This window comes from Diceros bicornis, chromosome 32 (genome assembly GCF_020826845.1).
Source record: "Diceros bicornis minor isolate mBicDic1 chromosome 32, mDicBic1.mat.cur, whole genome shotgun sequence".
Classification (NCBI taxonomy): domain Eukaryota; kingdom Metazoa; phylum Chordata; class Mammalia; order Perissodactyla; family Rhinocerotidae; genus Diceros; species Diceros bicornis.
In genome coordinates, this window is record NC_080771.1 from 8904721 (window position 1) to 8930471 (window position 25751).

General features: G+C 46.2%; 1 pseudogene; it reads right to left on the minus strand.

Moving 5' to 3' along the window:
* Positions 1-14033: 14033 nt before the first annotated feature.
* The window catches only part of LOC131396009 (liver carboxylesterase 1-like), a 30900-nt pseudogene continuing 19182 nt past the window's right edge, over positions 14034-25751 (minus strand).

A 25751-nucleotide genomic window follows, 5' to 3' on the forward strand; every position in this document is an offset into this window, starting at 1 on the left:
TGGGCAACCAGTAGCATAAAGCACATGACAGTCCTAGAAAAGTTCTCAGGATCTTGTCCAAGGCCATAGGTTATAGCTGATTGAATCTTCTGGAGACTCAAAATTAGGAAAAGGATGCTCATTTACATTAATTCTAGACATCGTGGCCGGCTGGTGGGGGGAGCCCTGTGGTGGGGTGAGGACATTGTGGCAGCATTAGGGTCAGTCTCCAGATCATTGCTTATGCAAAGATTGACCTGGTCTGGGATTCCTCTCTTCTATCCAGGAAAGAAACATGGGTCATAAAGAGTACCCTAATAAAGAGCAACCTTATCTCTATCCACATGGGACAATCTAGGTTGTCCTCATAGTAGACAACATAGTAGACAACAAGGCTGTTTCTAATCACTTAGCACACCACACACACACACACACACACACACGCACACACACACACACACACCTGTTAAGGCATAACCATCCTGACTTTTGCCCTGGTCAGCTGGCCTTTGCAACCTGGGAACACAGCCCTGGCTCTTTGCCTATGAAGACTGTAGGGTGCTGACTTAGCAAAATATAAAAGACAGAGATGAATTATTCTCCCAACCCTACTGTTTAATCACATGCCCGCTTGTGGTACCAACTAATTCCACAAACACAGGCAGTCACTCCCTGACCTCGCCGTGTCTGGCTGCAGCCTGGAAGCCCATTCCTGGCTCATGAGGACTCTGCAGAAGTGACGGGTGAGGCTGGAGTCCATGAAGCCTAAAGCCAGACCTCAGCTGTGCTTGACGTGCATAATCTCCCTGCGTCACATTAGCTGTAAGAGATCCAGCTCTTCTAGTTTCAGTGGCAGTTGACTGGGATTATCGCTGTTCCCTCGGGGAACTCCCTGAGGTTTCCCGTGTGGAACTACATGGTCTGAAGAGGAAACTCCTAGGAACTGGCCTTAATTCCTAAGTGGTTGGGCAGGTCTCAGGAGAGAAGACACCTCTGGGGGCTCCAAATTAGCCCCCCAAACCTCTCCATCTCCATCAGTTTACTCAACAGATACATGGAGAGCACATGCTAGAACAAGTACTGGACTAGTAGGAGCCCCTGTCCTACTGGGCCCTTCACTTGACTTTGTCTATTAATCGTTGGATTAATCAGGCAGAGCCTTCACGGTGGGGAACACGGCACTGGAGACCAGAGTTCTGGGAACCCCACGGGGTGATATTCGGGGATCCTATCTGAAATCAAGGAGATGAGAGACAGGGGTGGCTATGGGTGAGGTGACCTCTAATGTCCCGTCAAATCTGGATCAATATTGCCTGAATCTAGAATTCTTCACATTTCCCAATGCAGCCTAGACGTAAGCAGTGTTTCTGGAACTTCAGTTGTTCTCACAATAATCTCATGTTTTTGCCATCTCAGCATACCATCCGTACTATTATTGTCAATTTTCTTAAATGGGTTAATACTTTACTTTAGCACTCTCGTTCAAAAGGAAATTTTACACCATTTCCGTAAATGGAAGACCTCAATAACTTGCCATGAATTAATTGTAAGCATGGAAAATGTGTTGTTGTATTTTTAAACATTAAAATGATGGTAAAATTAAAAAGAAAATATAAGTAATAACACCTCTAAATGATTTACAGAAGTGTACACCTCAAAATACGTTACTTAATGGGAAAAGTGGAGCACTGATCGTCAGTTAGTAATATAAAGGCAGGGACAACCTTGTCCACCATCATGACCACTAGATAATTCCCCAGGAATTGGCTTCATTAGGGTTATTGTTACTGCAGCCATTTCCTTGAGTTTCAGGGACCTTCTTCTCTTTGACACTCAGATCACTGGGGAGAAATCTCATTATGTTCACTCCTCTCAAGGCCCTTGATGCTCGGCTATAATTAGGTGGTCAGACTCCCTGGGGTCAGTCTGGTCCTAGGACTGAGAGAGAGCGCCATGGACAATTTTGGCCTGGAAGTGAGTCCTTGGGGGCAGTACTGCCCCATGGGCGTAGTGGTCATCCTGCATGGCTCTAACACCTGTCAGCCAGGTCATCTACATCAGTTAATCATGTGGGACTGCCTAGTTTAGCTCTTGCTTAGTAAGAATGTATCATGAGAACAGGGCAAACTATCACAGCAAATGGGCCCAGAATTCCAGGGGCTTATTTCTTCTTATGTAATGAACTGGGTTGCTGTTTAGGTCAACAAAGTGGCTGTCCTCCATATGATCATTCAGGTATTTAACAAGAGGGTCAACAAACTTATTCTTTTTTTGTGTGTGCGTGAGGAACATCAGTCTTGTGCTAACATCTGCCAATCCTCCTCTTTTTTTGCTGAGGAAGACTGGCCCTGTGATAACATCTGTGCCCTTCTTCTTCCACTTTATATGGGACGCCGCCACAGCATGGCTTGCCAAGCAGTGCATCGGTGCGCACCCGGGATCCCAACCAGCAAACCCCAGGCTGCCGCAGCAGAGCGCGCGCACATAACTGCTTGCTCCACCGGGCCGGCCCCAGCAAACTTATTCTTTAATAAGTAATATTATATTAAATAGTAAATATTTCAGGCTTTGTGGGTCTCTGTGGCAACTACTCAACTCGGCTGTTGTAGCAAAAGCAGCATAGACAACGCCTAGGCAAATGGGCATGGCTGTGTTTCAAGAAAACTATTTTAAAAGCAGATGGTGGGCCAGATGTGGCCCATAGAGCAGTTTGCTGACTCCTGATCTAGACTGTGGCGACTTTGCCATCTTTGACTCATAGTTTGCAATGTTGTTATGAGCGTTGATTCCAGTCAGCTCCAGTGGGGAGGAGCATGAAGACGTGAACATGGTCAGGGGGTGCATTTTGGACCAGCCCTGGATGTGGCACTCCTCATTTCTGTTCACATTCGACTGGAAAAAATTTAGCCACGTGACCAGTCTAATTGCAAAGAAGGCTGGGAAATGTGGTCTAGTTATGCACCAAAGAAGGTAGGAGAGCCTTTAACGTACAGCTAGCAATTCCTGTTAAAATCCATAAATTTGTTGATTTGTTATTAGGGAGTTTTTTCTAATACATGGCAATACAAATTCATAACCATTATAGAAATGCTTTAACCTTTGCACACCATCTAAAAGGATCTTGCATAACTCTGGGAATAAGTGTACTACACTTTGGTAAACAATGAGCTTTTGTATTTCTTTGATATAAATTCCAAAAGCCTGAGTTAAACCCAGACCCTGCTTCCTAGGGCTAACTATAAAGGTTTCCTTCAACCTTTTATGAATAAAAAAGGTAAACAAGAGAATCAGAAAGACACCTAAAAACTCAGGCCCAGAAAATTTAAGTTTGACTCATATCCTGGAAAGGACTCAGCAAACTCAAATGAATATTATAGATTTTATTATAGACCTCTAGGTGAATACAGGTACCTCAACTAGAGAAGTATTTTGTGCGTTTTCTTACCGTGAAAGTTTATATATATTAATGCCCCAAACTGTCCATGACTTCTCCTGATTATAATGGGGATTAACAGGAGAGTATGATTTGGAGGAGCAGAGAAGACAGGACATTAGCAATGGTGCAAGGTGGGTTTGGAGGCTTCTCAAGGATGTCATTTGGTCTGGAAGGGTGAATAGAGGATGGAGGGCTTGAATGCCAAGTTAAGGAGAACCAGCTTTCACTCTGGACAATGCAGAGCCATTGAAAGTCTTTAATCCAGGGAATGACAAGATAAAAGGGCATTTCTGAAAGTAGAATCTGGCAGAAGCAGGCAAACCATTGGAGAGGCCAAGAGGGTTACTCTGAAAAGCAACCTTCCAAGCACTAACTGGGAGGGTGGAGGGTGAGCTCTCCTTTCCAAATATGGCTGAGTTCTCTGCATGTGAAGCTTGGCCTTTTGGGCTCCCACAGGCTTCAGCAAGAATAATGACATCAGTGTCTCCAAAAAGGTGGACTGCACAAAGGTTTGCCAAATCCCAGTATCCATTGATGCTGGCCCTCAGTTCTCACTTTAGAGGTTCACAGAAGCCACAGGGAAGTTGTACCCTTCTGAGATCCCCCAGTCATTGTCTGTTCTGCCCTACATGTCCTTCTGTGGAAGCAGGTTGGGAGTGCATTGGGGAGGGCACAGGAGTGTGCGTGGGAGGACGAGTCAGTCCATGGTCCCCCAATTCCATCACTCAGGTTCCAAGGGCCTTTCAAGCACCACACATGTAAAATGTCATTTCAACATGCCAATAAGCATGAATACCAAGACGTGCAAAGTAAACCCATATACTCAAATTGCCCCTGTCAAATTGGCAAGGATTTGTACCACTGCTGTTTTAGAGTTCATGCCAAGTATTGGAAAGAGTATGGAAATACAGGAACTTTCCCAACTGATGTGGGAGATAAACTACCACACTTTCTTGGGGGACAATTTGGCAAAATGTACCCAAATATAATCATCCCATGGTATCCTTGCGGGATGGGTTCAAGGCCCCTTGCAGATACCAAAATTCGTGAATGCTCAAGTCAGAAGTGTGGTGACCACAGACTCCTGACAGAGCTGGCTACTAACTGGCTTTTGGTGTTGTGCTTATCAGCTACTTACTGGCTGTATCAGCCTCAGGCCTGGGAGTGGCTGAGCTGGGAGATACTAGCAGCTTAAGAAGGTAAGGGGTTGGGCCTAACAAATCGCAGAAGGTAAGGGGTTGGGCCTAACAAATCGCAGAAGAGGCCCTCTGTCCCCAGAGAAGGCCCTAGCAAAGGCCACGGCATAGACATAACCAGGAGCCACAGATGCACTGCTTCTGCAGCAGAGATTGTCTATTACACTGGGAGCAGCCCCACACCTCCTGCAGCTTCAGGTTGCAGTCCAGAGTCCCAATATAGGATGGGCTGACTCAGAGTCAGAACAAAAGAGGCCTGAAGCAAGCCCAGCCCCTGGCCACAGTGGGCCTGTTGCAGACTTGAAGGCCATGGTCAGACCAACAAAAAGGCACCTGCCTGCTGCCCACCCTGAGCCAATTCCCTGGTCTCAGCTAAATTTCTGTTCTTGCACCACAACGCAGCAAACTCCCCTAGAGTGCCATTGAACCCTGACCCCCATCTCCAGTCACTTAGTACTAGCAATATTCCACCAATGGAGAGGGGTGAGGGGGCAAGGCAAATATTTGAGATAAGGAAAGACCTTGCAACTCTGATATTTCCAGTGAGATGCAGAGTTAGATACAGAGCCAAGATTAGAATTATTAGTTGGGCAATTAACTTTACAGAGGTCCTCATCCAAGTTTTGGAATTGGAAGGGAAACACAGCACACGCAGTACCTGTTTTGTTAAAAGTGTGCTGGGTCCATCCCAGACTCACAAGCCATGGATTCCCAGGAGGACTGAGACCTTAGGTTCATCAGCAACTTGGACAAGGTCAATGCACTGAGATGACCTTTAATTAGCAAACATGTTGGCTTATCCTGTGCCCTTTATCATTCCTAGTGCTTTATAAATTGCAGCTCACTGAATCCTCCTGAGGGGTTCTGAGGTAGCTTATTAACCCCATTTACAAGTGGCGGAAACTGAGACATAAATAGATGAAATAACTTACTGGCTTGTGAGAGTGGAGATTGAACCCAGGAAGTCTGGCTCCAATCTGTGCTCTTAACTACTATGATATGCCATCTCCCCTGGTCCCCAGTCATACAGGCGTAACATTGCCCAGCTAGTAGGGACATAGATCCTCAACTAGGATCCCAAAACCCTTTTCATTATGAATATATAGTACATATAATAATATATACATATATACACATATATGTAATTATACAGATATGTGTAATTTATATATATGTACATACTGAAGAATATATAAATTATATGTGAATGTATATATATTTAAGTGTCTGCAATGTGCTTGGAAGAAATGGCTTCCCCAGGTCACATAGTAAGAGAGAATTCATTGTGAACAGAGTTCTCCTGTCTCCCAGGGAAAACACCTTTCCTGGCTTTCTCCAAGCACACCCCAGGCTCATGTTCTCTGGTTATTTATGCTGCATAGAGGTTCCATCTAGAGTCACTATCAAAAAGCAAAAAGAGTACCCATACAATGTATATGTGTTAAGATGAAAATCGGCTACATGTAACAGATCTGACTATGGGCTCTTAACAAAGGAGGTTTTCTTATTCTCTTGTAACAAATAGGCAATGGATCAGGGAGAGAGGTGTTTTTCAGAGGGAGAAGAGTCCTTGGTTCTGGAGAAGAACTTTCTTCACCTGGACATGCCCAGAAACCAGGAACACCCTGGAGATAATTAGGAAAATCATCAAGGATTTGAACTCCTTCTAGTTTCCTGTTCCATCATCCATAGCATGTGGTTCTCATGCTCATGGAGAAAAAAATGGCTAATCCACCTGCAGACATCTTGGCCACCGTTCAGGTAGAAGGAAGGGAAATAAAGAGAGAGGGTAAAAGGCAGAGGCCATCTGAGTCTGTGCCTCTTTACTCTGGAGAAGAGTAGATTATTCCACAACCCCTCTTGGATGTCTGCCTGTATTTTCTTGGCCAGATCCACATAACCTGGTAACTTCTAGCTCTAAGGGAGTCTGGTGGGTGGTGCAAGAATTTGTACCTGAGTATGTTGCTTCTCCAGACAGAATCTGGGTTCTCTTAGGAAGATGATGAGAAGGATATGGGGAGGATGCTGGTCATTGCCTCCCTTTCCATGGCTTCCTCACCCTGGATTCCATCATCTGCTCAGAAAGGTGGGGAGGGGTGTTGTGGAAAGCACCATGGTCTGAGCAGCCATAGATAAGGGCTTCTCTGTCCCATGGGCTGAGATCATTGTTCTCTTGGGCTCAAGTTATAGGGACTCAGGACTAGATCTTCCAGGGTGAGGACAGACAGACCTGGGGTTGACATTGACAGAGGCACCTCTAAGCTGGCTGAGTGGGTGGCTATGTCTTTGCGCAGAGCATTTCTTCCCATTCCAGGTTCCCTGTCCCCTTCTCTGGCCTGACAGGGCACCTTAACAACGGTGGAAACTGATTAAAACAGAATATGGCACTGTGACTGCCAGGGGGCACCAACACAGGCTCCTGCTGCCAAGCAGAGGCTGAGGGCAGACAGAAGGGCTAAGGGTCTTTGTGTCTGGACCAGTCTCAGAGCCTATTTAAACCCTCAACACTTCCCTGAACCAGGGGGTGCAATGTGGTTCTTGTCTGAATAAGAGATTTATTTGGTTTCATACTGTTGTATTTTGGATGGATTCACTCATTCATTCATTAATTCATTTATTGATTAGAGTCATATCCATTCCTACTATGTACCAGGAAAGAACTAGAGAACACAAAGATAAAATAACCCTGTTCTCAAAGAACTCTCAGTCTGATGGAGGAGACAGCTGATGTGCTGCTCAGGAAACGTATATTGAGCACCTACTGCATGCTTATTTGAAGTGTTCCAGCGGCTCCCCTTTGCCTTCAATATAAATTCAAGTTCCTCAGCCTCCCCGTCCTCATCTCACCCCACCTCTCTGCTCCAATCACCCTACACCAGCTGCAGATGTGGCCCCAAGCACACCCTGGACCCCTGGGCCTCATCTCTGGGCCTTTCCCTGTCTCTCTGAAACCGGAAAAGTCCTATCTGTCCCTCAAGACGTCACCCCTAAAAAAAGCCTTTCCTAACAGTCCCCTGTTACCACACTTGCCAGAGTTTACTGCCATGACCTTTCGTGGGGTCAGCAAATTTTGGGACAGGAGGCACAACCACTTACTTCTCTTTATATCTCCAGTGCCTAGATGAGTATGTGGCACATGGTTGGACCCCAGTGGATGGTTGGAATACAGACGTGAATGTGACAAGGCCATCTCACGGCCTGGCAGAGAAATCATGCACAGAACCCACCTAGGGACATCAGAGTGGGTTCCCATAACATGTGGCCCTTGAGCTGAATCACAAGGGAAATTCTTGGTCATGAGATAGCAAAAGCGCCAGCACAGAGGCTTGAAGTAGTACAGGCACTACAAGAATCTGCAGAAACTTGCAGGGTTAGAATGGACAGGCTGTAGAGGAAAGTAAACCAGAAGATGAGGGCCCTCCTACGCTGGGATAAGGAGATAGAACTATTTCCAGGGGCCCTGGGAAGTTGATTGTAAGATTTAGGTTGGTGCAGTGATGTGATCATACTTGGGTGTTATATAGTGTATCAGCGAGCGATTGCTGGGAAACAAACCACCGCAGGTCTTAAAACAATAACCATATGTGCATCTCATGAGTCTGTGGACCACTTGTCTCCCACCGTTCTGCTCCTCTGGACCAGGCTCAACTGATGTGGATCAGGCTCACCCATGTGTATGCAGCTGAGGGTCATATGGGGGCTGGCTGGCCTTTGGTAGCCTGTTCTGGGATGGCTCCCTTCCATGTAGTGTCTCATTCTCCAGCAGGCTGGCTGGGACTTGTTCACGTGGCAGTCACATGGACTCAAGAAAGTGAGTGGACACGTGCAAGCCCTCTTAAATGCTGACCTCAGAACTGGCACACCATCACCTCTATTGTATTTTACTGTCAAGGCAAGTCAATAGGCCAGCCCAGTCTCTGAATGAGTGGACCAGCAGAGTCATTTGACAAAGGGTCCATGTATAGAGAGAAGAAAACAATTGTGGCCATTCAGATGCATCACTTGGCTCTTTAAGGTGGAGAATAGTGGCAGGGAGACTAGTTTGGAGTCTTAGACAAGCCCAGGTGAGAGGCAAATGATAGATCCTTTGCAGAGAAATGTTATGTGAGTGGAGCTTCCTGAGCACTTCCGAGGTGCCAAGATCTGGATGAGTTCTGTCTTCGAGGCTGGGGAGACCACCTGGGCCAGAAGGCATTTAATCTCAGTTTGAAGGAGGAGTAAGCTTCAGGAACCTCCCACCAAGCACCCCCTGCATGGATAGGATCTAGAAGCTGCAAGAGCCAAGTGACCAGTCTGAATGCTGTTCCTAGATGTGTCAGCTCAGGCACTGTCACCCCTATTTGGGGACATTGTGGGGAGTCTTGTCCTGGGGTTGCAGTCATGGCTCCATCCCTGAAGCAGGTGTGGCTACATGGACACTGCCCACAGGAGGGCAGCAGAGAATTCTCAGCCAGATACGTTCCCTTGGCCAGAATCAGTTGATGAAGGTATAGATGAGGACAAGCCCAGATAAGGATGTTAAACAATGTCTTGTGTAGGAATGAAGGGTTGCTTTGCACTTAAGAACTCAGATTCTGCAACCAGACTGCTGAGTTTCATATCTAGCTCTGTCACCAGGGCCTGCTTCATGGGCGTGAGACCTGTGCGGTCACACAGAGCCTGGTTCTCAGAAGGCCTCCAGGCTCCACGGCGGCTTTAACGCTCTGCTGCCACCATCTTGATAACATTAATAATTTTTGAAATGAGGGGTTATTTTATTCTGCACAACAAAATAATGCAAATTACACATTTCTATTTTGCACAGTCAAGTCTGTAGCTGGTCTTCTCTGTCACTTGCTAGTTGAGTTTCCTTGGGCCTTGTCTCGGTCTCATAAAGTTTCTGTGAAGATCATTTGAATTATTACAAAAAGTACACTATTATGAAAGCACATAAATATTCGATAATTTTTAGTTACTATGATTACTGTAGAGTTCAAGCATATAGTCAACAGGTCACTGAATGCTGATGTCCACTTCCACCTTGTAAAGATCCATCTGTCTGGCCACCTGTCAGTCCGTCCATCTAGTGCCATTACCAAGCACTTGCTAGGGGACCATAAAATGAATCTGACCTTGGTTCTCACCCCTACGAGCCCACAGTCTAATAGAAAAACGTCTGGTCACTAGCTGTCTTGCCTTCATATTTATTCTTGGTGCCTGTGTACCAATGAACACAAATGAGCTGATGGCCACAAGGACTGAATGAACAGGACCATGTTTGCTGATCCTGGGCTAACCGTCCACTCCCTCATTCAGTCTCTCACCTCCTGAACCGAGCAAGGGAAGCTCTGGGCAGGGCCTGCATATACAAGGGACCAACCTCAGAAGGCTGCCCTTCCCACAGTGCCCTTCTGAAGGGTGAGATGTGGGTTGATCTGCTGTACCCCGTGGGTGTGGGCACAACTGAGCAGTCCAGGGCAGGCCCCAGACCAAGAAGGACTAGTGGGTGCAGATCCACACCCTGGTCAGGGATGATCTCTACTGGAGGGTGACTGAGACAACCCATCAGACCATCTCTCTCAGGAAGTTTGAACTGAAACTGTGCAGAGAAAACCCGAGGTCAGGAGAGGGGACAGAGTGTAATGCGAGGTAACAGTGAGCAGAAGCCCTGAGCAAACAGACCCAGAGGACATTGGCAGGACCTGTAGAAGCAGAGGCTCAGAGGGGCTGAGTGGACGTAAAGGGGGATATCCAGGTCAGGGGGTGGTGGGGGCCACTGCAGGGGAATTCACACAATGGCTCTGTAGTCATAGCTTCCTTGGATTCATCTCAAAGACAACATTCCTGTCTTCACAAGGCCTGTTCAATGAATTGCTTTCCTTCTTGCTTCCTGCATTCTTACCACAATCCTGCAACCCCTGAAGAAATCCTGGGTGGGCCTACACTTTTGCAATCTCCATGAACCTGAAAAACAACTTGTTTACTCATCTGCTCATGCATTCAGCCATGAATGCATGCATTCATCACACACTCTGTGCAGGACCTTGGAGATGCAGAGACGTATAAAAAGGATCCGTGCCCTCAGGAACAAATTGACCATCAGTGATTCTAAACCCTGTTTGGACACCAACTTCGTATAAGGAGCTTTTAAAAATCCTTATACCCAGGCGTCTCCCCAGGTAAAGGGAATCAGAATCAGGAGGGGGCCTGGGCAATGGAATTTTTTTTTTTTCACCAAAGCCCAAGTAGATAGTTGTATGTCATAGTTGCACATTCTTCTAGTTGCTGTATGTGGGAAGTGGCCTCAGCATGGCCGGAGAAGTGGTGTGTCGGTGCGTGCCCGGGATCCGAACCCGGGCCACCAGTAGCGGAGTGCGCACACTTAACCACTAAGCCACGGGGCCGGCACAATGGCATTTTTTAAAGTTTGCTCAGGTGATTCCAATGGGCAGCCAGGATGGAGAACCTCTCATCTAATGGATTTCTTTCAGCCTCTGCAGGTTCTTGTTTCTTTAAGCCTTCCTCCATTTTTTATTCATCTCCAGTCTTTCTTTTTCAAGGTTTTTTTCTCCTTTCTTTTTCTGCTTGCTCTGTCTCTATTTTAGTTCATGACTTGGTCTAGACTAGGCGACAGCTCATGCCACCATTTTCCCCAGAGATGAGTTAGTCATAATTATTTAAGGGAATTGTCCATTGTTGGAAATTTCATAGCCTCAGGCCTCTCACAGTTGCCCTGAATGTGGGGGCAAAGTGTGTTTGACACCGTCAGTTTCATGCCTTGGAGCTGGGTAAGGAGGGGGAGCAGCTGTAGGCAGATGCAGAGGGGCAAGGAGTGGAGAGTGTGGTCAAGAGGAAAATGCCATTCCTGTGTGGAGGGGGTCAGTCTGGGGGTGGCCAGGCAGTGCAGCTGAAAGACAGCAGCTTAGGGGCAAGGAGGCCCCAGTTTGACTCCAATAGTTTGTCAATGTCCTCTGGGTGACTTTGAGCTGGTTCCTTCCCCTCTCTGGGCCTCCCTTTGTCCACATGTAGGGGTGGTGGAGTCCCCTCCCTGGTGCCCTTCTATGTCATGTCTTTTTCCTCTGGTTCCCTCTCTGGATCTGTGCTTTGATGTCTTTCATTATTTTGGAAACTTCTCAGCCATTATCCTTTCAAATATTTTTCCTGCTCATTCTTTCTCTCTTCTCCTTCTAGGATTCTAGTTACACATATGTTGTACCATGACATATTGTCCCACATCTCTTTTTATTTAAGTTGGGTAATTTATATCGATGTCTCTTCAAGTTCGCTCATTCTTTCCTCGGCCGTGTCCAGTGTACTAATCAACCCATTACAGGTTTTCTTCACTCTGTTACTATTTTTAAAAATTTCTGACATTTCCATTTGCTTCTTTCAGCTGAAATTATCGATCCATTGATGGAAGTTTTCTATATGGTTTATTAGATTCCTAGTTTGTTATTTCTAACAACTTGGCTATCTCTGACTCTGGTACTATTGATTGTTTTGTCTTGTGTTAGTGGGCATTTTTTTCCTCTTGTTTGTTTTTAATTTGGGATGAGGGATCCAGAGTCACCCTCGGTAGTGTATGTAAGAGAGCAGAAAATGAATTAAACAGTATTTATGACTGGAAATGGACATTGCTCTTCGGCTAGACTGACAACGTGTGTGTCTGAGTGCGTGTGTTGGGAGAATTGAGTTAATGCATCAGGAGTTGGGCAGGGCTTGGGTTTCCATGTAGCCATGGTCATCTTCAGTGCACCACCTGATTCACATTCTTCTAGTGCTACCTTGTGCTTAGGGCGAGAGCTGCTGAAAGGTTTCCCTCAATGTTCCTGTTCCAACTTCAGCTTTAGCCCTGCCCTATGCACCCACCCCTCAGAGAAGGTCTCTCTCCAAGCTTTCTCCTCTCCCAGTGGTACATTTCTGCTGCTCAGTACTTGGTGTGTGCTAACTCGAGGTGGCCTCCAGGGGTGATTTCTCTTGTCCTGGTCCAGTGTCAGCCTTAGGAAGACCCTATGTCCCTTGGTCCTGGAAAGGGGGCTTTCTCAGTGATTCTGGCCCTCCCCAGCAGTAACAGACCTCTAAGAACCAGGACTCAGGATGGTCTCCTGTCCCTCTCCCAAGGGAAAAGAGTTTTTAAGTTTTCTTTTTTCTCAGCCACAATAGGTCTTCCACAAAGCCCTGAGGGATGTGGGTTTGCTGCACTTTACCCAACGGTTTAGGGATTTTGTGGCTTAAGGGAGAAGTGTCTTAGCAGGGCTTCATGCCTGCACCCCTGAAGTGGACTTTCTCTCGTTTTACTACCTGCTCCCGATCTTTCTCATGAGCCTCTGCTGGAGGTCCAGAGAGAAGAGTCTGTGTAAACTCCTCTGGGGGTCAGTAGCTCCCGAGCACTTTATACTCTCATACTAGCCAATGCTTGGCCTTTACCACTTGATTAGAACTTTTAGAGTCATTCTACCCACATCTATGGTGATTTCATCTTCCACTTGGAGAAGATGGTAAGTCAGCCTCCACATGCCATCTCTCCTACAAAGTGCCTGTCTTCCTGAGACTTCAGGGTAGTTGTTCACCTGTAGCCTCGGCTCTTCGAATAGTTCAGGAAAAGTCATGATTTTGAGGATAATCCAGCTGTTCCTTGCTGTTGGGTGGAAGTGACACTCCTTAGAACTTTCTCCGTCCCAGCAGAAGCCGGAAGTCACCCCAGGGATTCTACAAGAGGCAGTTGTAGAGTGACAGATTAGGGACTCACTCTAAGGTGGTCACATCTTGGACTGACATGGTCCAGGCTACAGAAGGGGCTCAGACAAGGTATTGGAAGAGATGACCTCAGGGAGGGGCCTGAGAGGATACTGTGCATGTTGAGGAAAGAATTGTAGACCTGTGGAAGTGTCAGTAAGGGCCACACAACAGTGCCACAGGGTCACCTCAGCAGTTCCCCTTCCGCCCCGACCCGCCACTCCAGGTGCATCCTCAGTCTGAGCCTCCTCCATCTCTACAGGTAGTTGCATAGGGAGGACAGGGACACTGAAATCTGGTCACGCCACAACCTGTTGTTGGAAGTTGTTGAGGGCCTAGAGACAAGGAGCAGATGCAGAGTGTCCCAGGGCCGAGCCAATTGGACACTGCTTGTCCAGAGGCCAATCCAGACTGTGAGAGGACCCTTCCTGCACATAGTACCCTCTCTTTTCATTCTTCTCTTTCTAAGGATGATGGCTTAATCTCCAGTTGAAGACACAGACACTGACTTGGTCTCCAAAAGAAGATTTATTCCTCAAATTGAGGCCACAGACAGTGAACCCCTCCCTGGCCTCGGCCCACTTCCACCACACAATTCCCCAGCCTCCACAATAAGATGCCTCATTCGCCCAGAAACGCCTTCTAGAGAATACACCATCTGACCATCTGGGTTCCCCTAGGCCTTCGAGACAGTCTCAGCTGACCACTCAAAGCTCAACATGTTCTGTCTGTTGTCCCTTCCCTGCTGTCTCCTTGGCCAGAAGCTTGGTCCAGAAGGTCACTGCCTTATCTTTCAGCTTCTGGGATGCCTGGGTGGTTATACCAATCTGCAGGTACCCTTCATTCTGGTCATATGCTGGCCAATGGGGAAGCCCCTCCCCATTGGGGTTCCTGGGAACAGAATCAAATGGATATTCCACAAAGGTACTGTGTGGCCCCAACAATCTTCTGAGATTTCAGGGACTTCTGGTGTCATCTCTGCCAAGAGGCTCGTATGCCTCCTGAGACAAGGAGCTCACCACCTCCTGAGCAGCCTGGCAATTTTTAGAGAGCTCTCATGTCAGAGGACACAAGGCCAGGAATTTGACCATGAAACATTAGAGGACACCTCTTCCCAACAGAGCTGCCCTACCCCTTCCCATCCTTGCTCCATCTTTGCCATGAGGCTCACCCATTGCGAGCAAAGTTGGCCCAGAATTTCATCACCATCTTGCTGAGTTTGATCTCCTCTTCTGAGGCACCCTCTGTAGGAATGAGACAAAAAGACTTTACTACTCAAAGTGAGGTTCTTGGGCCAGCAGCAGCAGCATCTCTTGAGAGCTTATGACAAATTCAGAATCTAATCGCTTATTCCATAATGACTGAGTCAAAAGCTGCATTTTAAGAAGATCCTAGGTAACGTATGAGCACTTCAAGCTTGAGAGGTACTGATGTAGGACACAGTAAATTGCTGCAGTCAATCCATGAGTGGGTGGCCTTTGTCTTTTGTGCCCACCCTCACCGTCCTCCCTCTTCAGAGTCACAATGCCATGCCCCAGGTTTTCCACTACAACAACCCTACCTTCTAAGATTTCTCTTCTTTGGGTCTTTCCTCAATCTCCTTCACTCACCCACATGTACGTAGAATCTGAAAAATAACAGACCTGCAATGCTTCTAAAGAGTCACCCAACCAGGGAATGCCCAGAGGCACTGGAGTGTCACAAACAGCCCTGAAGTGGGTCACATGCAAGTCCTCTGTAACTGCTGATAGTTAAGGCACTGAAGACATCTGTGAAAGGTTTTCTTTAAAGTATCATATTAAATACATGATATTTAAAAAACATATTTAATAAATATATTAAGTTAAAAAAGACAAGAGTTGTAGATAGATGGGTGGTTGGATGGATGAATAGACACATATTAGCTGTGACTCAAGGTCAACATCCATTCTAACCTTACTCTCACTCAACCTGATATGCTCATGTGAGTGGAAGTGGGTGGCGGCATCCTAGCCCTTGAGCCGGACCTGACAGGTCACCTACCACCTGTTACATTAATGCCTACATTTGGGTTCTTGTAGTGATCGTGAATGAGGGCACATGGATACACAATCTCTATCACGCATGTCAGAATAAGAGAAAGGTTGGGAACGTTTGTAGTTCAACCTTGTTATGGAGAATTTGGGAAACTAAATCCCGGAGAGAAAGAGGAACTTGCCCAAGGTGACCAAACTGAGACTTGAACCTAGGTCTCCTAATCCCAAGTTTGTAATCACCAAAGGGCAATCACCTCTTAGAAATGGGGCCCCGAAGACTGAGTAGAGCCCATCCCCGTGGTCCCCTTTCACCGTCTTGGGTCTCATGTCTGATGAGAAGCTTGGGCGATACTCAAACTCATACATGTAGGTGGAGGCTCTGGCATCTGAGAAGACATGGGTTCACGCACAGTTCATTTTACCTGACACACACCTGGAGGGTATCAAGGTCTCCGGGGGCCCTGAGCACTCAGGGAATTGCTGACACATCTAGGTCCTGAGTACACAACAACAACATTAATAACAGCTGTCCATTGTGAGTGTCAACTGTGTGCTGGACACTGTGTGGCCCTTCCAGAAACCCCTGGTTATCAGCATAATAGAACAGTAGTATTTTGGAAAAGTTCTGTGACTTGCTTAAGGGCGCATAGCTGGTGGAGGTGGAATGGGATTTGAGCCAGGTGTTTGTTGAATGAATGAAGATTAAATGAAGGAATGAATGACTGTTGAGACACTGGAGAGATCCACTCAAAATAACTATCATTATAAGAACATCAGGTCAATTCACATAAACCCCTTTGCCTACTGATGCATTCACACTCAAGAACATCTACATACATACAGTGTACACTACTGTATTTCATTGATAACAGGCTAGTTTTCATTCCTTTGGGGGATCCCTGGAGCCAAGTTCATGTCCTCTATTGTGAACAGTTTTGAGTGTTTCCAGTGTTTTTCTCACCTTTTCTGAGAAGAATGAAGCCAATCCAAGTTTCTGGTCTGAAACTGCGAATATTTAAATACAAATACATGCAGTATGGAACAACCGGTCTCTTCTGTCTCAAGAAACCACAAACTCAGTGTTTCCTATTTCTCTGTCACCTCACAAGTCTTGCCTCCTGCTTGGCCTGGGGAGTGTTGAGGTAGTGAAGAGAGAAGAGGGGCTGAGGAAGGAAAAAGCTGCCTCTCTTCTCTCTCCTCCTCTCCCTTGCCTCCTCTCTCACCACTTCCACTCCAAGCCCCAGAGATGTCAGCTTTCCTGTTGATGCTTGTCCAGAGCTGCCATTGCTGCTCCTTCAGGGCTAACTCCTGGGCCACCCGGCCATGGAGATCGGCACTTTGCATGAATCATGAGGCCCACAGTGAGTGACACCAACATGGGAGGGGTCAGGCCTCAAGTCAGTTGGTGGAGACACTTTACAACATTTTTTCCCTTTGGATCTAGGAAAAAGATTTGAAAAATGCAGAAGAAAGGAAAATGAACAAGAAGATCACTTATAATCTCACCACTCAGAGAAACCTGGTACTATTTTAGCACATATCACTTTAATGTATATAAAATTGGGACAATATTGTATATATTATTATGTAAAAATTACAATCATTTCTTCACATCATTACATATTCATCCACAAAATGATTTAACAATATATTCCATCCTGACATAAAGAAGTAGAATATTTTATTTAATTGCCTCCTTCACTCCCATCATTGCACCCTTGGCTTAGCAAGAGGATTTCTTTGGAAGAAGCAGTCCTCTCTGGTTCCATAATCCACATGTTAAACAGCTGCTTCAAGGTCAAGCAGAACTCACTACAAGTGGGGTGTTTCATCTGGTCTCTGCCACTCAAAGGTCTTAGAAAGGAGTTCACAACACAAGCAGAGAGGAAAGAACTTCTGTGAATGAGAGAACTTATTTTTGGCACAATGCTGTCCAAAAGTTATTCTTTTTTTCTTCTTTTTAACTTTCTGCCTTAAACCACCAAGATTTATAAAATTCCTACAACCAATTCAACACAAGTCTTCAAAGTTAAGTAGCGAAGAGATTTGGATAATAACCATTAGGAACAACAAGAGAAGCAGAAGGAAAGAGACAGCTAGTAATCAAAAATACGCAAATTAAAACAGAGTGATGCTTTTTTGTGTGTGCGTGTGTGAGGAAGGGCTTATGAAATTGGCAGTGTTATTTTTATTTTTAGTCTGAGTGTCCAAGGTGAGAGAATTAAGAAAGCCACACTCTTATACACTGGAAACCAACTTCACAATCTGTATCAAGATCTTTAAAATGCTCCTATATCCCAGCCTCGTAATTTCACTTTTAAAGACAAATTGTAAGAAAATTATTACAGACTAGATTAAAGATTTATGCAAATAAGGCTGGGCAGAATGTTTTTCTGGCATCAAAATATGAGCAGCCTGCCTAAATATTCACTAGGACAGGAATACTAAAATAAATTCTAATCCATGAAATGATGGATGTTTTTGATGAGTTTTTACTAACATTGAGGAAACGTCAACAATATATTATTCTATGAACAAAAACACAATACAAATTAATTTTTAAATTATATGTAAGACATGGAAAGATTATTAGAAGAAAACACATCAAAAATTTATAGCAGACATTTCTAGGTGGAGGAGTTATGAGTGATATCTAGTTTCTTCTTTATGTGTTCCCATATTTTCAAAACTTTCTACAACTGTAAGACGTTATATATTATTATATGTCAATTTTATATCCAGAAGAGTTCTTTTTTCTCAAGAAGACAGTGAGAAAAATACAAAAATGAAAGAACACCATTGACAAAATCTGTGTATTCTTGTCAAAAGACCTTGAACACAAAATCATGAGATATCAGACGAAAACAAGTCTGCACAGCTGGGACCAGCAGACGATGCAGAAAGCGGTACCACAAAGCAGACAGGTAGGAAGAGGCAAGACCAAGTTTATTAAAGAACAGAATTGACCCCAGGCAGCCCCTGGCTGAAGAGTTTCATCAAGACCCTCGGGAGGAGGAAATAGTAACCAGCACCCGTATGTTACTGTCCTGAGTGCTTGGGCACATAGTAGGTCAGGTGTAGATACCTTTTATCATGCTTACAACATCCTGAATTTACAACCCTTCCAGCACAGTTAGAGAGAAAGGTCTGGAATGGAGAACCATTGCCTGGCTTGCAGACTAGGTGAAAGAGGGCTCCTAGAAAAGCAAGAGTCTTATGAGGACCTCAAAAAGGCACCCAGAAGGGACACCTCCTCTCTAGTTGAGCTCATCCACCCTGACCTCACATCCTACTGACACAGCCTTGGGTCAATGTTGGAAGGTCATATGGTAGACAGCACATACCAGAATGGACAATAGCCAGCTGTAGACACGGACGTTCTCCAGACCACCTGCCTTATATCTCCCACTACTCATTTCTCTCAGCTTACTTGGTCCCGGACAGCCCTCTGATCTTCTGCTTGGCTTTATTCTACCCTCAGCTACACTAGTTAGCAAATTAGTTTGAAGCTAGCTCTGGACCTTAGAAACCTGCTATGACACATCTTCTAAGATTTCCTATTTACTCCCACAGAACACAAAAACATCAGGTGGTGAGTCGTTGTAGCAGACGTTATCAATGCCTCACCATATCTAGAGCTCAGGGGCATGCCAGCCTGACTTCCACCTATGGCATCTTTGCCTGAGGTCTTTGGACACCAGAGACCACTCTGCCCCTCTGTGCAGCAGGTCAGAGCGCCAGAGAATCAACAACTCCTTGAGAACAGCCTTGAACCAATGACTCATGCGAGTTGGAAAATAAATACCCCAGCTCCCATACCGCTTACTCATTATAACTCTGAGACATGTCTTCTGCAGGTTTCCCAGAGCTCCTCAGCTCCATTTGTCCACTGTGGATACTTGCTTCACAGGGCAGCATGGATTAGCTTCCTTCTCTTTCCCGTGTCATTTCTCCACTCCTTTACCAGTGTTTTCCAGGAACACCTCCCAAATACACCACTTGCATTTGGATCCTTTTCCCAGAGTCAGCTTCCAGAAGAAACCAAAATAAGACAATACCCCACTCTAGGGCCAGATGAAATCAGCCTGGGAGGACAGACACTCTGCTCTTTCCACACATCTGTCTATGCTGAAGGGAGGGCAGGACAGATAGTATAGCTGGTGGGCTCGGTGTCCCTTTCTTCCCTAACCTCTGGGACTCACCTCTGTGGAGACGGGCCAAAGTCACAGATGGGACACCTAACATTACATCTCCCATCAAGTCCAGGAACAGGTCTTTCTTTTTGACAGGGTCATCAGTGCCTCCTAAATAGTTCTCAGTGGCCACTGGACTCAGTTCTTCAGGGATGTTCTGAAATGAATCAAGAGTGAAAGTTACCACCACCCTCTGGTGAGTGACACAGCTCTTTTCTCGTGTTAATGGTAGACCTCTTGATTCCTGTGCAACCACTCCCCACCCTATGTGGTGGGTGAGAAATGTAGAAAAATGGGGGTAGAATTCTCTGGCCCCAGTCTTCATTCTGCAATTTAATTGGTCTGCAATTTGGGGCCAACTCCTCCCCTCTTTGGCTCTCACCCAGTTCCTGTGATTCCCTAGACTCTTACCAGGATGGGGCAGAACTTCTGTAAGAGTGATGTGGCTACCTTCTGGTCCAGCTTGCCTTCAGAGAGGGGGAAGCCCATCATCTGTTAAAACAATAGTTAAGCAATTGTGAATCATTGGGATTTAGCAGGAAGAACCAAACTGACCCACTGATCAAATCAATGCAGGCTGAAGGTCACCTTGTCATGTCTTGACAGTCAGGGTCTTTGAAGAGTTGGGCTAAATTAATTAATCAAATAGACTATTATATCCAGAAACTCAAGAAGTTCAAAGAGGGTAAAGTAAATGTTAAGAGAAGCTGTCTCAGTTGCTTGCAGGATGTATGTGTATATATATGTCAGGCTACAGTCCCCCCAATGCTCATCAAGACGTAGAGAGTTGGCTTAAGCCAGGCTAGTGTTCAAGTGGAGGGCTCTGTGCAGAGCACACCGACCTCACAAATACCCTCCCTCTTTCAGCTGACTGAGGAAGCCCCAAATCTTGCCATGATGGCTTTGGTCCTTCACTTTCTGAAATTGTTCTGAAGTGAGAATTGCAGAACTCAGCACATAACAGCTCCATCCAAAGCTGCGCTAAGGGACTCAACCAAACTCTAATCAGCCTTCTAGCAGCTTAAGGCCCTGTCTTTAGGAGGACCCAGCTTCCCTTAAAATGCCTGTCTGAGAAAGCTCCCTGCTGCCAGGAGAATTCACTGTTTGTTCAGCCAGAACCTGGTGACAGGTAGGTAGTCCCTGAACCCTGTCTTAGAGCAGCTACTTTAGAAATATTGTAATTACAGGTCTTTTCTCTGCCCTTGAGATGTAAATACACCTCCCCAAATTGTTTCCTCAATGACCTGAGAGCCATCTCTTTGAAATGCAGACATTCAGTTGATGACTCTTGCTCTCTCTCAGTCCCTGTGGGAGTGTAGAATCCTAACTTCTTTGGGAACCTTGCTCCAACTTATACCTCTGTCTCCTGTCATAAAGACAAGAGAGCTTTGGGGCCTGACCGGTTGCCTAGCGATTAAGTTCCCCTGCTCTGCTTTGGCGGCCTGGGGTTCCCTGGTTCAGATCCTGGGCATGGACCTACACACTGCCCTTCCAGCCATGCTGTGGTGGCGTCACACATACAAAAAGAGAGGATAACTGGCACAGATCTTAGCTCAGGGACAGTCTTCCAGACCAAAAAAAAAAGACAAGAGAGTTTGCTTCTCCTCCAATAAGCACCAATTCCCTAATCCAGGTGGACCAGTCACATGGACAAACACCCCTCCCAGCTTCCACAACAGCCTTTCCCTGAGAGCACCCAACCTTTAAATAAGACCCAGCCTGCTGTTTCAGGGACTTGAGTTCAGTTCACACTGGACTCTTCCCTACTGCAGTGGTTAACTGAATAAAACCCGTCCTCACCACTTCAACTAGTGCCAGCTTTGTCTATCTTTGGCAGAAGAGAAAGCCCTTCCTAGCTTTTAGCAGTCAATTTTAAGCCAATGGAAAGCTAGCTCCTCTGAATCTTTCCACTTAGAGATGACTAGGAGCGCACGTGGGATTTATGGAGAATCTACGAAAGCACCAAGCCCAAGGGGAGAGGCTGCAGGGCCCAAGACCTCACTCTCCTTAACACCCAAGCTCCTTCCCCTTTCCAGGCCTCAGCTTTCTCATCTGCCCAAGGATTATCTCTACAGGCCCCCCAGCATCCACATTTTAGGATTCTTGAATTGGAAAACAATTAGAGAGTATTTTGCTGCTCACCAGGGCTGCTCACCAAGTTGACAGTTGGGCCATCGCTGAGAAGGTTTCCACGGAAATGTCAACTTGTGTGAAGGGGACAGCCGCCCTGGACCCTGAAGGGGGTCTGGAGAAGTAGGAGCTCCTGTGAGCAGAGATGGGAAGGATGATATGAACGGCAGGGGAGGTGAGTCTAAGATTCCAACACAAACCTTTGGAGTTATCCAGCCAAACTCTTGCTTGTTGATTCCGACGATGTAGGGAACAGTGTTGAATGTCTTTTCAGCAGAATCTCTTCAGGCATCTTTGGCAGCAGCACTCCATCAACCACAGTGGGCAGGTAAGGCTGGTTCTAGGGAATATGGAGGATAGTATCTGCTTCCTCTCTAGAGCAAACACCCACCTCTCCTTACTGCCTGATGAGCTCAAGGCCAGCGCCACAGGACTGTGTACTCATGATGGTGACCACAGAACTCAGGATCCCAACAAAGGAGGCTAAGTCTCTGTGACCCCAGAGGGCAGAACTTTGACCAGGGGCTAGAAACATAAGGTGATGGGGGCAGGTATCCCTCAAATGGGGATATATATATGTACATATATACATACAAATGTATTTATATATATTCATATTTGTATAAATATATAAATATATGTTTAGATTTAATAATTGAGATATATATCTACACATTTACATATATTTCAAATTAAAGCACATGTATATCTACATGTATCTCTCTCTCTACAATCACTTCTCATTATTCATGGTGGTTTAGCTCTATAAAGTCACTGTTACTTTGAATTAGTCAAACTGTGCCACTGTCCCCATTGGAAATACAGGGTTAGGGTACTGGGGGACTCTGGTCACATTTTCAACAGCCCTGTTTTATGTGTGTTTAAAGACACCTAATATAATAAACATTCCTTACAAATAATTAGTTATTTGTAGTTCTTATTTATAAGAAAACACCAGCTGAGAAGGGCTTACACTTTCCAGCCTCGGGTAATGTGACTGTGAATTCATGTCCTTCAGCCTCATGACAGTGCCATCCACTGTGATTTTTATCATCATCATCTCACGAAACCACAACTATAGCCGCTTTTCCACAGCCTCATCACAACTACAGACGTTACTTCAGCATTTCCAGAGGGGCCTCAGGGCAAATTTCCTACCCGTTTTCTGGATGTGCTGCACAGTTGATGCATTAACACTGAACTCACAGCTAACAGCGCTGTAACCCACATCTGGATGAAGCTCATCTAATACACGTATTTCTCACATGTTGGGCACATCGCAGCATTATTGTGCTGAGGAACACTAGACAGCACTTCAGCACTGTGCTGGGGGCCATTTTAAATGCAAAACCACCAACAGAAAGCACAAAAGTGTGAAAAACGTGGCACTAACTAGACCATTAAAGGGACACTTGTTAATAGTCTGAGAGTGGAAATAAGAAGACAGCGCATTGTTGTGTTTGATCTCAGATGGGAACGCATGCGTCATCAGGTGACTCAAACTTTCTGTCCCTCTGTGCACGTCCCCAAATGACCACAAAAGTGCCCCGAGTATTGACTTTGGGTAACAAATAAACTTCAGTGAGTAGGTGAATTCACAAATACAGAATCATGACTAATTACAATTGACTGTATCTATGTATCTACATTTAAACATGAGCTATTTTTGATGAGTGGTTCACTTTAAGCAAGTACTGAGCTCCTCATCACTCCAGGTGCTTTAAACTGAGACTTGGCTCCCTATCCAAGAGGAAGAGTAGGAGTAAAAAAACCAGGGATGGGATAACATCATGTTGATAAATGTCTTAATTTTAGGCTTTACCTGTGATGAAAAATGTTTACATGTCATAGATTCAGCAGATTCACATGTCACCATCTGGGAAGCTGGTTCTGGGTAGTTATGTTTCATATTTGGTCACAGAAATTGTTAAGAGCATGGGTTTTGGAGCCAGACAATCCGGTCTTGAGACCTGGGTCTACCAGTTACTAGCTGGTAACCTGGGAAAGTAATTTCACCTGTTTGTGCCTCAGGGTTGTTGTGGGGATTAAATGACTAAACACAGGTAAAATACTCAGCACAGTACCTGGTATGTGGAAAGGGTTGGATACACACTGGATATTGTTCACTAGCAGTGCTGTTACAGATCCCTCACATGGACACCAGCTCCATGTGCCATATTCCCCACCTCGATGGCAGGTGAAACTGCACAATCCCCAGGTTTTAATATTCTATGGCTCCCAGGACCTACATCTGCTCTGCAAGGTCAGTGAATGACTGGCCTGTTCTGGCTGCACAGGAGAAGTTCTCTCAAGTGATCTGACTCAGCAGGACAAGGGCCTAAATCCTAATGCAATATAGCTGACAACAAGGGCAAAGGATGGCGGTGACATGGCTGCTCTCTTCCAGAGGCTGTGCAGTTCAGAAAGGGAGGCTGCAGGAAGCCAGCAAAAGGAGCTATTGCTTCTGGAAGGAGGACACAGGGAAGGCCACATGGAGGAGGTGTCTACCATCCCGTGGGCTCTGGGGAATGAACAGTGTTCCAGAGAGTGGGAACAGCATGAACAGAGAGACAGAGGTTTCACTGTGCAGCACTAATCCCAGGAACCTCAGACCCCGAGAGTCCTGGTCTTGGAAGAAGCACTGGGGCGTGGACTAGAGAGAGAGCAGATGGTGCAGCACATTCTCTGCACAGTGTCTGCACAGAGCAGGGACTCAGATGTGTTTTGAAGGGTAACTCCACGGAGGTGAGGGGGTTCGTCTTGTCAGGAAGGTCAGCCTTTTAAGAAGGGGCTACATGCCCTGACCTGGGTCAATAAGGGTGAGTCTGGCAGCACCGTGGGGCACAGGAGTGGGAGGGACAGTAGAGGTGGAAGATGGTGAAAGTCCAGGAGAGAGACGACGAGGGCCCGATCAGAGCTGCGTCCAGTGGGGGCTGAGTGACACCAGCAACAGTGAGAATGGCAGGAGTCGCCGCTGTTCAGAGTGGGTGCCAGTTGCTGCCCCTTGGGGCCTCGTGCATCACCTGGCTCAGGTCAAAAAGCCCAGGGGCCTGCTTCACCCCTTCTCTTTTCCTTACACCCCACATCCTGTCCATTAGCAAATCCTGTCAGCTGTCACTTCAAGAATATCCAGGCACCAACCCCTTCTCACCACCCCCTCTGCTGTGGGCTAGTCCAAGCCGCCATGATCTTTTCCCTGGATTATTGAAGCCCAATAGATACCCACTGCTATCCAAGCATCTACTCGTCTCCTTCCCCATCTTCAATTTCACCACAGCAGTCAAAGTGCCTGTTTGTGAAATCCAAGGGCACTCATTCCTCAGTTCAAAACCCTCGCAAGATTTCCCATCACACTTGGAATCAAAATCCAAGTCCTTAAAGGACCACTCCCCCCTTCCATTCCCTTTTCAGCCCTAGGCCTGTTCCTCACTGCCTCCACTCCAGCCACACTAGCCTCCTGCCTCAGGGCCTTCGCGGTTTCTCTTCCCTCTGCCTGGAACACTCTTCCTGCAGTGTTCCTGATGGCTGGCTTCCTCTCCTCCTCCAGAACTCATCTCAAATGTCACCTTCTCACAGACCATTCCCGACCCTGCCATGTAAATTCAAACCACTGGCAAACTCTAGCCCCATTTCCCAATTACTTTTTCTCCCTAATGCTGACTGTCAACACACACTACGTATTTTACTTGTCTGTTTATTGACCCTTCCCTCACTCCAGGAGGCAGGGATGGCCTCTGTTTAGCCTGTTTGGCTGCTGTATCCCCGGCTCCTGAATCAGGCCCTGGCACATAGCAAGTGCTAATTAAATCTTTGCTGACTGATGGAATGAATCTCATTTAATCCTCACAACACCTTTCAAGATAAGTGCTACTATCCCCAGGGAAAGAGCAGAGAGAACAGGAGTGTAAGATGCTAATGCTACTGGAACGTGGAAATGTGATGGAAGGTAGGAGGGGAGGAGGAAAGAGATGGGGAGGAAGCCTCTGGAGTTTCCTGCACAGCTGGGAGGAGGGTGGTATCCTCAGGACTGAGATTCTGGGCTCCCTTCCTGACGGCCCTGCAGACAGTGCAGCTTGTACAGCCAATC